Source organism: Muscardinus avellanarius (genome assembly GCF_963383645.1).
Source record: "Muscardinus avellanarius genome assembly, chromosome: 1".
Taxonomy (NCBI): Eukaryota; Metazoa; Chordata; class Mammalia; order Rodentia; family Gliridae; genus Muscardinus; species Muscardinus avellanarius.
Window position 1 is genome coordinate 67,006,786 of NC_137786.1, and position 13,680 is coordinate 67,020,465.

Sequence of the window (13,680 nt, forward strand, 5' to 3'; positions counted from 1 at the left end):
TACCACAAAACAAAACAAAAAAGAAACAGGGTCTTGCTAACTTATCCTGTACTGGCCTAAAACCTAAGATTCTCCTGTGTTCAGCCTCCCAAAGTTTAAAATATCTTTAAAAATCAGCTTAAATAATCTCATCAAAGGAGCTGGGGATTTAGCTCAATGGGAAAGCACTTGCCTAGCATGCACAAGGCCCTGGGTTCAATTTGAAAGAAAAAAAGAAAGAAAAATAGTCTCTTCAAAAAGGGCAAAGGAGGCATCTTGTTTGTTCCACTTTATAAGTAACAACTTATCACTGGCAGCTCCTGAAACACTAAACCCCAAATTTGCCTCATTGTGTCATGGAGATTGCACTGCAGTGGAGAAATCTGGCCAGCCCCTTCCAAGAGACGCTGTGTGCCAGCAAACCCCAAGGCCTGCCAAGCCACAGGGCTTCACAGGCAGTGATGGGGCTACAGAGCCGAGACACAAAAGTACACTCTGCTGTGATGGTTTCACCACTCCCGGAGAGCTGGAGCAGGGAGGACCACCAGGGCTCAGGAGAGCTGAGGGCTCCGGGGCACAGCAGGGAGCCCACTCCCTTCTCTACCCAACAAAGTCTACGTGCAACTCCAGTGTATGAGACTTGAATGCACTGTAACACTAACAAAGCCTGTCATATATTCATGCAACAAATGTTTACTCAGTGCTTCCTAGTGAATGGGCACTGTTCTAGGAGCTAGCAACACAGTCGCAAAGCTCATGCTCAAGTGTAATCAAACTTAGCATCCAGAAAATTCAAAAATCTCTGATCTCATATAGTCCTCTCATTTTCTTAAAGTGAGAACTGAAGGTCAGAAAGGTTTGGGCTCAAAAACAAATCTAGTGATGGGCATCAGAGAAGAAGCAAAAACCACACTGGTGCAAACAACTCAGCAGTCTAGAAGAGGGACAGGATGTCTCCATTCATCTTCTGAGTTCCATACTTCTTCATCAACAGTGTGATATATTCAACAGCTAAATGAAGCCAGGTGTGATGGCGCATGCCTGTATTCCCAGTACTTGGGAAGCTGAGACAGGAAGATTACAGGTTCAAGGTCAGCCTCGGCAACATAGTGAGCCCCTCAGCAACTTAACAAGACCTTGTCTCAAAATAAAAAATAAAACAAAGCTACGGGTGTAACTCAGGGCTAGGGGTGTAACTCAGAGGTAGCTCTGGGTTCAATCCTCAAAACAAACAAACAAACAAACAAACACTAAACAGCTACATGAGAAGTCATAGCAATAGCTCTGCTGATCTCAGTAAGAAGGCAGTCAGTATCCAAGTGCCTAGCACATCTCAGTTTTCATCACAACCCAGTTAAGATGAAAGGTTGGTACACAATATCCTAACCCTAGGGTGGCCACAAAAATGAGTGCCCTTGTACAGCTAAGGCTGTGCCAGGAGCAGTGCCTACCCCTGATGTACCCCCCATTGCCCACCTTCTGGGAAGAAGACAGCAGAAAACTCCCTGCCCTAGCCGCCTCCATCTCCACTCACATCCCATGTGAAGGGGAAACTACTGGCCTCTCCCCCTCTCCACACTGCAGAACAGGGAGACACTGCTCAAAACGCCTATAATCCCAGCACTTGGGAGGCTGAGACAGGAAGATCACAGGTTCCAGGTCAGTGCACGGTAACTTATCAAGACCAGTTTCAAAATAAGAAGGGCTGGAGTGTACTGAGTTCAATCTCCAGTATCACCAAATAAGTAAGTAATTAAATAAATAATAAACCTCTGACCACTACCCAGTGACATATTTCTCTTTCAAGAAATTTAGTCTAAACCAGGCGAAGTAATCCCAGCATTTGGGAGGCTGAGACAGGAGGACTGCAGTTTGCAGACAGCCTCAGCTACTTAGTGAGGCCCTTTGCAACTCAGTGAGACCCTGTTTCAAAATAAAGAATAAAATATAGGGCTGGGGGTGTAGCTCAGAGGTAGAATGCCCCTGGGTTCCATCCCCAGTAGTGCAAAGGAGGAGGAGGAGGAGGGGGAGAAGGAGGAGGCGGAGGAGGAGGAGGAGGAGGAGGAGAAAAGGAGGAGGAGGAGAAAAGGAGGAGGAGGAGGAAGAAGAGGAGGAGGGGAGGAGGAGGAGGAAAAAGAAGAAAAAGAAGTTTAGTCTAAGAGCTGGGCGTGATGGCGCACACCTGTAAACCCAGCATTCAGGAGGCTGAAACAGGAGGATTGCAGGTTTGTGGCCAGCCTCAGCTACTTATGGCCTTCTCAATTTAGTGAGACCTTGTTTAAAATAAAAAATAGGGCTGGGGGTGAAGCCCAGAGGTAGAATGACTCTAGGTTCCATCCCCAGTAATACAGAAGAAAAAGGAGGAGGAGGAGGAGAAGGAGGAGGAGGAGGAGGAGGAGGAGGAGGAGGATGAGGAGGAGGAGGAGGAGAGGAGGAGGAGAAGGAGGAGAAGGAGGAGGAGGAGAAGGAGGAGGAGGAGGAGAAGAAGGAGATGTTGTTGTTGTTTAGCCTGGTACAGTCGCAAAAGCCTGTAATCCCAGCTACTCAAGAGACTGAGACAGAAGGGTCACAAGTTCAGGGCCAGAATCAGCAACTTAGGGAGACCCTATCTCAAAATAATAAAAAAAAATAAAACAGGCTGAGGATGCAGGTCAGTGATAGTGCCCTGGGTTCAATCCCCTAGACTCGTACACAAGAGGTTACCTAAGAGCAGGCTCTGTGCACACTTCACCTACCTTTGGTTGTCCAGTACAATCAGCATTGTCCTACCTTCCAGGATTCACAAAATCCCCAATTGAACCTAAGATTTTTTTCTACATAAATAAATACATAAAATGGAAAAAGAAACGTCGAACAACAGGGCTCTGGTCTGGAGAGCTGAGCTCAGAGGCAGCAGAGGCTCTGGTTTGGAAAGCAGGAGCATGGGAAGGGGAGGGGAGGGAAAGGCCACGCTAACCTCCACAGGTCGCCCCGGCCCCTCCAGGCACCCCTCTCTGGATGAAAGGCTGTGGCCACTTGAAAGGCCCTGCTGGGCAGCTTTCTCCTGGAGCTGGCCTAACAGCTGTACAGTTCCCTACAGCTGAGAAAACACTTTCTCACAGCTAATTTCGCCTTTCATCAGCCCCTAAAAACCTGAGGGAGCCTTCTCCCAGCTCTCTTTCATCCTTGATAGCCATCTCTCTCGCTTACTTCTAGCTTGAGGAGAAAGGAATGAATAGGTAGACGCTATTCCACCAAGCTAATACCACAACTTCCCTGCCTTTTCAACAGTGGAGCCCTGCCGGATACCCGGTGGATCTTCTCAGCAGCTCTATCCTCTTTTGAACCAGGTCCTCCTTCCAAGGCTAGCTGGCGCACACCCTAACTACTTGAGTGAGGGTGCCGCACTCAGCTACCTACTGCCTCTGTGGCACCAAGTAGAGTGCAATTCCCCCTACACCCCAACCGGAGACAAAGCCAATTAATGCTCTCAAGAGACCTTTGCAAAAAGGAGGCTGGCCATGGTGGCACACGGCTGTAATTCCAGTGACTCAGGAGGCTCAAGCAAAAGGATCTCAGGTTTGAGGCCAGACTGGGCAACTTAGCAAGACCCTGTCTTAAACAAACAAACAAATGGACTGTGAAGCAGAGTCCCCTAGGTTCAATCCCAGTATCATTAAAAAAAAAAGAAGAGAAATAGAGAAAGCAAACAAGCAGCTCTGGCCAAATAAAGGAGCCCAGAATTAAAACTATCAAAACACCAGCAGAAACAAAAATAGCCTTGCATTCCCAGCCCCTGCACCATGCCCCACCCTTTGCTTTCCTGGTTTTTTTTATTCATTAGGAAACACAAGCAAGCGTGGGGGTCTAAAGAAGGTTCCCCTGGACATTCTTTTTCATAAGACAAGTCACTTGCTCCTGATGGGAGCGCTGCTCCCTTTTTAAAATTACAAAGGCACATCTCTATCAGCCTTACACTGCAGAGGCGAGCACCCCATCATCAGAATCAAACGGATGGCCCACAAGGCAAGGCTGACACACACCCTGAATGAACTGTTATTGGGCTGCAAGGTACACTGGCCCAAGGGGCAGGCAGTGCAGGAAACTTAATTACTGTTATTTGTTCAGTCAACCTAGCATTTCCCCACTCAGCAGGGGTGGAGTGATGCTGGACCCAACAAAGAGGGCCCCTTTGAAGACTCTGGGTCTGTCTCACCCTTCCTTCCTTCCCCCAGGGGAATCCAAGGCTTTGGTGTCCAAGTCCCAAGGGTCCAGACTGGTCTGAGCCACCGGTGCCTGTGAAGTGAGAGCCTCCACCCTTTACTGCGAGGAATGAATCAGAAAGTTCCCTGAGGGAAGGGGTCAGGGGAGAAGCAACAGAGTAGGAAGCGACTACAAAAAAAAGCCCTGGGATCCTGACTTGCTGGTGGTGGTAGAAGGCAGGCCGGGACACTGGCGGCCTCGCAGGAGGAGCCAGCAGGACAGGTTTGGTAGGAGTGCGGGTGTGTGCACGGGACATGGTGGGAGAGCTGGAATCCTGAGCAGTCTGGATGAGGGATTAAACAAGTGGACGAGGGCCCCCGACAGTCCAGAGCAGAACAAAAGCAGGGAGTACTCCACAGAGGCAGAGAGCACTTGGTGGGTCTAAAGAGAGCACCTTACCTTAGGACACTCCAGGTGTGCTCAACGGCCAACCACCTGAGCCTCACAGTGAGCCCGCCAGCTTCACCCCAACCTCCTGAATCTAAACTGGAATTTGCACCGTAAGAAGCTCCCCAAGTGAGCACCTAAGGCCAGCCCAACAGCAGGTGCAGGTCTGTTTCAAACTGCACATTAATCCATTCATTCATTCATTCGTTTGTTCATTCATTTAGTGTGCATGTGGTACTGGGGGTGGAACCCAGGGGCTTTCTACCTCCAGGCTACACTCCCAGACCTATTTTATATTTTGTTTGGAAACAGGGTCTCACTAAGTTGCTGAGAGCCTCACTAAGTAGCTGAGGCTGGCTTCGAACCTGTGCGATCCTCCTGTCTCAGCCTCCCAAGCACTGGGACAAACCACACTTTTAAACAGCCATGTGTTGTGCTGGGGCACAGAGCTGAGTGGTGGAGCTTGTGCCTGGAATGCTCAGCAGCTGGGCTCAGTCCTCAGCACCTCGGTGGGGGAGTGCCTGCATTTTGATGACATGCCACTCACCTAACAGCCAGGTTCCCTAGATCTTTACTCAGAACCTTTTGTCAACGTAAATGATAAAAACAAGTTCCAGTGAGATCAAACAGTACATCAACATAACAACATATGGGAATTATGATAGGTTAGTGTGCAATCTCTAAAAAAGATTTTTTAACACTAAGTAGCTGAGGATAGCTTTGAACCTTGTGCAATACTCTGGTCTCAGCCTCCCAAGTGTGCACCACCACGCCCGGTTTAAAACCTACATTTTAAAACACACACAAATGGCTTAACTTTCATTTTTTAATCCCATAAATTTTCCTTAAGTGTGCACCACCTGCTCCCAATTATTCATGGGCGGATGTTAAACAAAAGAACATGTCGCAAATATTAATGGAAAATTAGGAGTTAAAAGATATTGAAATTGCTTTTTTATGAACAAGCATGCTGGAGGATATAACACATAATTGAATTCTGCTATAAAATACAATCTAATTCTGATCTCTGACTTTCTTACGGTGCACAATAAAGAGCATCACACTTTACAGAAAGTATACAGCCTGAGAGCAAACTGGTTGGTTGGTTGGTTGGTTGGTTGGTTGGTTGGTTCTGGGGATTGAACTCAGGGGCATTCTGCCTCCAAGCTACAGTCCCAGCCCTTTTTAAATTTTATTTATTTTTAATTTTTTTTTTTTTTTTTGCAGTACTGGGGATGGAACCCAGGGGCATTCTACCTCCAAGCTACACCCCCAGCCCTGTTTTTTATTCTCTTTTGAAACAAGGTCTCACTGAGTTGCAAAGGACATCACTAAGTAGTAGCTGAGGCAGCCTGTGAACCACCACAATCCTCCTGTCTCATGCATCACCACGGCCAGCTTTTTTTTTTTTTTTTTTTTGCGGGTCTGGGGATGGAACCCAAGGGCATTCGACCTCTGAGCTACACCCCCTGCCCTATTTTTTTATTCTTTATTTTCAAACTGGGTCTCACTGAGTTGCAGAGGGCCTCATTAAGTAGCTGAGGCTGTCTGCGAACTGCGATCCTCCGGTCTCAGCCTCCCAGATGTTGGGATTACAAGCATGAGCCACCATGCCCGGCTCCAGCTTCTTCTTTATTTTTAAAAAGGCTTATGTTAGCAGGGCATGGTGGCGCATGTTTGGGAGGATGAGACAGGAGGACTGCAGAGGTTCAAAGCCAGCCTCAGCTACTTAGTGAGGCTCTCAGCAACTTAGTAAGACCCTGTTTCCAAATAAAATATTTAAAAAACAGGTCTAGGATTATAGCCCAGAGGTAGAAAGCCTCTGGGTTCCACCCCCAGTACCACCATCAAAAAAAAAGGGGGGGGGGAGTTAAGTGACTGAAAGTCTGTTCCTAAGGCTGGCCCCCAACTTGTGATTTTCCATCTCAATCTTCAAAGTGCTGGGCTTACAGGCATGTGCCACCAGGCCCAGCCCTAAGAACAAATTTCAGGGTCAATGTTCTAATTGCATTACAATAAGATATAATTTTACAGCTAAATTCCTGGTACATCCTTCCTTAAAGGATGATTTGAATAGAGCCTTTTGGGGAGATGGGTGGGAGGAGGTGGCATGTGTCATCATGGCCAGAAATAGATGAAAACCCAAAGGCTTAACCTTCAATGGTACAAATCCCCACTCACTAGAAAGTAAGAGTACTTGATGGATGGCATTTTAACCAATGTCCAGTCTTTCTAAAGAAGTCAGTGGAGAAACTGAGGAAAAGTTGAAAAAAGTACTAAATACACAGCAATAATAACCATAAGAGGTGCAGTAGCACACTTGTAATCTCAGCATTTTGGAGGCTAAAACAGGAGGATCACAGGTTTGAGGCCAGTCTTAGCAACTTAGCAGACCCTCAACAACTTAAAGATACCTTATTTCAAAATAAAAAATAAAAAGGGCTGAGGGGATGGCTCAGATGTAAAATGTCCCCAGATTCAATCCCAAGTACAACACACACACAAAAAGTATTAGTTATTTTTTAGAATGACTATTTAACAGTTTATTTAATATATAATAATAGTTTATAAAACTATTATTTAATAGTTTTATATACAGTTATACTAACATGAAAAATCTGAGGGAAACACAAAGTAAGAAAAGAAATAGGAAGCCAAGAAGAAAAAAAAGGATGCCAACTCTTTTTTCACAAATGAGAAAACTGGAGAGGATAAAAGGGAAGGGCCTAAGACAAGAGCTCAAGTTGGCCAGGTCCTCAAACTCTTCCTGGTCCAGCTGTGGTGCCACCTCCAGTATGGACCAGCCATTGAGAACTGCTGACCTACACTCATGATGAAATCATATCCAAGTCAGACCACAAATATTTTACACACTTGTAAACAAACTTTTTGTTAACTTAGGGATCATCTCTTTTCACAGACAGCATAAAACAAAATGGTTTCATAACCAATCCTTAAAGCTATCAAATAGCTAAAACTGATCAAGATTTTAAAAAAAAAAAAAACAAGAATTGGAACTCACCTACATTAAACATTCATAATTTAAGTCAACATTAGGAAAAGGCAAAATAACAGAAGGATGCTCCCTAATACAAGTAGAAATTTCTTGGCTACTGAAGCAATAAAAATAAAAGATTAATATCAAATTATAACAAAAAAACACCTGTAAGAATTATATGAACTTGGCCATGTAAAGTGCTCAGCACATGAGCCTGGCAGGTAAGTGCTCAACATCAGCTTCTGTTAAATGCTCACTGCATTCCATACAAGGTTACTCCATTGCTCTGTGCCCGTCGCTCATGCAGGAAACAGAGATAATAGTTCCCACATCATAGGATTATTGGCATCAGTGATGTTTCAAACCACTTAGAACAACAACATTAGCTATCCAATATTATTCTTAGTGCCTTTGAAAAGGAAGTTGGAGGGCTTCCTAAGCCGGGATCTGGACCTAGAAGCTGGAAACACTAGGATGTCATTTCCTTAAACTCGCCCTGGAGATGACACTTGACTCTCTTCCCCTTCCCACTGCTCAAGGAAGCTCCCAGGGACAAGGAGCCTGGGACTCTCTTCCTCACGGCAAAACAGCCTGCCCTCCAGGAACTTGCACCAGCCTCACAGTGGACCAAAAAACAATTCCTCTTTGTATTTTCATTTGTCAACTATTAGTTTATCCTGTTCCAAAAGGGATTTAGAAGTAGTTTTTGAACCACCTAAATAACAACAAAGGCACTCACTTCCAACTTGTGAGGTCACTGTATTATTACCTCCAGTGTAGCAATGGGAAGCTTGGGCTCCAGAAAATAGGTGCCCAAGGTCACAGCTGCTCAGGGGTGAGGACAGGGCTCAAACCTGGTTATAATTTCAAAGCCAGCCTTCTTAACTACATTATCAAACTGAATGTAGAAAGAGAAAAAAGGAAGAGCACTTCTTAAACATCAATTATTTCAAGAAACCAAATCAAAGTCAAGTGTGGTGGCACACACCTATAATCCCAGGGAGGCTTGGGAGGCTGAGGCAGGAGGATCACGGGCCAGAAGACAGCCTCAGCGATTGAGCAAGACCCTTAGCAACGTAGATGGACCAAATTCAAAATTAAAATTAAAAAGCACTTGGGGTATAGCTTGGAAGTAGAATGTCCCTAGGTTCAGACATGAAAAAGAAGAAAGAGAAAGAAAGATGAAGACAAGAATGAGAAGAAATATTTGTAAATCATCTTTCTTATAAGGAATATATCTAGAATAAAAAATGTATAAAGAATTCTCTCTCTACATGGGGGAGGGTGTTGGGGATTGAAACCAAAGGCATTCTACCTTTTGAGCTACCCCCCCAGCCTTATTTATTTATTTATTTATTTATTTATTTATTTATTTATTTTGGTGCTGGGGATTGAACTCAGAGGCATTCTATGTCTGAGCTATACCTCCTGCTCTACTTTATTTTTTATTTTGAAACAGGATCTTACTAAGTTGTGGAGGGCCTCATGATGTTGTTGAGGCTATCCTTAAAACTGCAATCATCCTTGTCTCTATCCTTGAACCTGCAATCCTCCTGTCTCAACCTCCCAAACACTGGAATTACAGGTATGTGCCACCAGGCCCAGCTTATATACAGAACTCTTCAAAGTCAATAATGAAAAGACAAATAACCCAATTAAAAAATGGGTAATGAGTTGGGCATGGTGGTGCACACCTGTAATTCCAGTACTTGGGAGGCTGAGATATGAGAATTGCAAGTCTGCAGCCAGCCTCAGCAACTTAGCAAGGCCCTCTGCAACTTAGTGAGACCCTGTTTCAAAATAAAAAATGAAATAGAGCTGGGGTGGAACTTGAAGGTAGAATTCCTCTAGGTTCAATCCCCAGCACCCCCTCCCACGCGCGTGCGCACACAGGGAAATGGGCAATGGGTCCAAATAGACAGTTCTCCAAAGAGGTACAAATATCCAATAAGCTCATGAAAAATGTTCAATATCATAAGTCACTAGGAAAAAGTAAACCAAAAGAGCTGCCACTTCACATCCCCTAAGATGGCTATTGTTTTTCTTTTTATTGGTGCATTGTGGTCATGTATCTTAATGGATTACAAGATGGTGGAGGCATATACGCACACATCACTCAATTAGCCCTTACCCAATCATATCTTTTTAAAAAGGACAGACAATAAGCATTGGTGAGAAGGTAGAGAAGCCGGAACATTCAGACCCGAATGTAAAATGCAGCAGTCTCTTTGGAAAACAGATGAGTGGTTCCCCAAGGGTTAATTAGTTATAAGACTCAGTAATTCCATTCCTAAGTATATACCCCAGAGAAATAAAAACACACATCCCACAAAAGCTTCTACACAAATGTTGACAGCAGCAGTATTTAAAAGTCAAAAAGTAGAGGAAAAAATGACCAGGAACTAATAAATGGCTAAGTAAAATATGGCACATGTCACAGAAATGAATGAAGAACACACGCTACAACACAGATGAACCCTGAAAACATGCTAAGTGAAAGAAGCCTGTCATAAACCACGTAGGACATGGTTCACTTTACATGAAATGCCCAGAGTAGGCAAAAGCAGAGAGACAGCCAGTGGATTAACAATTGCTGGGGTTGAGGAGGTAGCTCAGCGGCAGGGCATTTGCCTAGTATGAGGTTTGATCCCCAACACCACCAAAAGAAACAACAACCTTCCAAAGCTCTGAATGAGTATGGAAAGAAATGTGGAGTGACCGCTAATGGAAATGGAGATAATAATAAGAATGTGGTGACGGTTGCACAACTCAGTAAATGTACTAAAAACCACTGAACGGTACACTTTAAATGGGCTGTGTGGCATGTGTCCTGCTCCTCAAATAAAATTATTTTTAAAATTTTCATAAAGAGTTAACTAAAATATAATATAGTGTAGTCCTTTTAGGATGAATGAAATGTTTTTTAAATCCTCAAATAAAGCTGGGCCCTGGTGGCACACACTTGTCATCACAATGCTTGGGAGGCTGAGAAAGGATGACCCCAGGTTTGCAGCCAGCCTCATCTACTTAGTAAGGCCTTCTGTAACTTAGTGAGACCTTGTTTCAAAATTATAATAAAAAATAAATCTGGCTGTGTAGCTGGAACATAGAATGCCCCTGGGTTGAATCCCCAGCACTGCCAAAAAATATTTTTTTAATCCTCAAATAATAATTTTTAAGTTACATGGTTGGACATTTTTACTCGTGAAGAAGTAAAAGCTTGAGTATTTCTCTAACTCCATTTTTTTTCCCCTCTAACTCCATTTTAAGAATAAAAGTAAAGCCGGTTTTTTTTTTAATACCTGTTAATTTAAACAGGAATGAAGTGCTCCCAAAGGCAAATTCCCAGCACTTTAGGAGCTGAAATTGCTTCATGTGTTTAAGTTATCAGTCTGCTGCAAAAGGCTTTGTAAAGTTCACATAAAGCATTTTATGGAACATTTAATGTTTCATTTTCTTAAGAGACTGCACATTTTGAAATGGCTCGGTGTTAGCACCATTTCTCTAGCAATTTTCTTGTCTTGCATCAAGCAGCCCTTTGAATAATACTTCCTAATAGTCCACAGCCAGCTGCAGCTGGGGACAGAGAGAGTTGACAGTTTAACTACCATCTTACTGACACACTCCTCCACCCCTATTCACATCCATAGTTAAGAAAAATCTACATTTACATATGTAAACTGTGGACATGCAGATAAAAATAAATGATACTACACTCATACCAGATGTGCAACCAAACTGATCATCTCAGTTTCCTTTCTTATGCAAAAATGGATTAAATCTGTTATCTCCAAATCCACTTCCTAAATATGCCAGATACAACTTTTCCTCCTCCTCCTCCTCCTCCTCCTCCTCCTCCTCCTCCTCCTCCTCCTCCTCCTTCTCTCCTTCTCCTCCTCCAGGACCAAGGACAATATCAAAATGAAAACAATGATAGAAAATTCAGGTATTCGACATTTTGAATTTCATCCATTCATTTTTACTAAATAAGCTTTAAAAAAAATTTTTTTTCGGGTCTGGGGATGGAACCCAGGGGCATTTGACCTCCAAGCTACACCCCCTGCCTTATTTTTTATTCTTTATTTTGAAACAGGGTCTCACTAAGTTGCAGAGGGTCCTCACTAAGTAGCTGAGGCTGTCCACAAACCGAAATCCTCAGCCTCCCGAATGCTGGAATTACAAGCGTGCACCACCACGCCCGGCTAAGCTTTAAATTTTTAAAGAAAGAAACAACACATGCATAGCAAGATGTCAAAATGAAAAACAAATGCCCCCCAAATTACCCCCTATCCTTCAACCTTCTATTCTTACTCTACCACAGGAACCATCATGTGCTCTAACAACTCTCTGAAATCTTTATACATATGTGATTATCTACATACATAAACACATGATGCCTTTCCTTTTGGAAATCATATACATGGGTTCATCACACATGTTTCCCAACCCCCCCCCTTTTTTGGTGGTACTGAGTTCCTGGAAACCCTTCTACCTCCGGGCTACACTCCCAGACCTATTTTTTATATATTTGGAAACAGGGTCTCTTAAACCAGCTGAGGCTGGCTTCAAACCTGCGAGATCCTCTTCTCTCCACCTCCCAAGCACAAGGATTACAAGTGTGCACCACCACGCCCGGATAAACCTATTTTTTAATATATATATATATATATATATATATATATATATTTTTTTTTTTTTTTTTTTTAATTTAGAAACAGGGTCTCATTAAGTTGCTGAGAGCCTCATTAAGTAGCTAAGGCTGGCTTTGAACCTGTGTGGCCATCCTGTCTCAGCCTCCCAAGCCCGAGGATTACAAGCATGTGCCACCACGGCCGGCCTTCACATCTTCCCTTTTTAACACCTTCTACTTAAAACCATATATTAGCCAGGCGTGGTGGCGCACACTTGGAATCCCCGCGCTTGGGAGGCAGAGACAGGAGGATTGCGCAGGTTTGAAGCCAGCCGCTTAAGAGACCCTGTTTCCAAATAAAAATATAAAATAGGTCTAGGAGTGTAGCCCAGAAGTAGAAGGGCTTCCAGGAACCCTAGTACCACCAAAAAACAAACAAAAAATATATATATATATTAGCTGTCTCTTCCTCTTTATATACACAAATTTACCTGTTACCTCATTCTTTTTTCATCATAGTAAAAGACACAAGACATACCATCTTAACCATATTTTAGTTTATAGTTCAGTAGTGGTAAGTATATTCACATTGTGTACTGAAACTTAAGTCAGGTGCAGTGGCACATGCCTATAATACCAGTACTTAGGAGTCTAGAATAGGAGCATAGGAGGATTGAGGACAACCTCAGCAATTGAGCAAGACTATTAAAATAAAAATAGAGCTGGGGGTGTAGCTGGGAGGTAGCTCACCATTTTACAGATATGGAAACAAAATAACAGATAAATTAAGTAACCAATCCAGGACACCTGCTGGTAAACAGCAGAGAATCTCTCTGAATTTGGGCTACCTATCCCCAGAACTTGCTGTTTTCGTTTGTTTCTGTTTTTGTTTTTTGCAATGTCGGGAATTAACCCAGTGCTTCATCTCACATATGCTAGTCAGTTGTTCTACCAGCAGAGGTACATTTCTACTCCTTTTTATTTTGAGACAGGGTGTCACTAAATTATCTGAACTGACCTAACATTTATAATCCTCCTACCTCAGCCTTCCAAATTACTGGGGTTACAGGAGTGCACCTGCTACACCTGACTCAGAGCTGTCTCTGAACTACTCAGCTACATCACTACTAGACTACCTGGTCCAAAAGCCTACAAAATGTAAACCATAGCCTGGCACCTTGGCACATGCCTATAATCCCAGTACTAGGGAGGCTGTAACAGGATTACCATAGGTTTCAGCCTAGCCTCAGCAATTTAGAGATCTCAAAAACCTAGCAAGAGCCGGGCGTGGTGGCGCACGCTTGTAATCCCAGCATTCGGGAGGCTGAGACCTGGAGGATCACGGTTTGCAGACAGCCTCAGCTACTCTGTGAGGCTCTCTGCAACTCAGTGAGACCCGGTTTCAAAATAAAGAATAAAAAATAGGGCAGGGGGTGTAGCTCGG